Source organism: Fibroporia radiculosa (genome assembly GCF_000313525.1).
Source record: "Fibroporia radiculosa TFFH 294 genomic supercontigs, scaffold2901, whole genome shotgun sequence".
NCBI lineage: Eukaryota > Fungi > Basidiomycota > Agaricomycetes > Polyporales > Fibroporiaceae > Fibroporia > Fibroporia radiculosa.
The window spans coordinates 36,224-36,468 of NW_012133370.1; positions in this window are offsets into that span (position 1 = coordinate 36,224).

Below are 245 nucleotides of genomic sequence, written 5' to 3' on the forward strand. Positions count from 1 at the left end.
GGCCAGCAGGAGGTACAGCTGCTTCGTGGTCACGCGCAGACGCCCCGCGCGCGTGCGCACGTCCAGCAGGCCCTTTTCCGGCTCGAACACCAGGCTGCCCCCGAGCGCGTTCGGGCTCTCGTCGTCCGCCCGCCCGCGGCGTGCGCGCCCGATCATCTGCCGCCACACTGTGTCTCGCTCCCACGCAATATGCTCGCGCTGGTGCTGGCGCAGCTGCCGCTGTGCGCCCTGTGCGTCCCCACGGG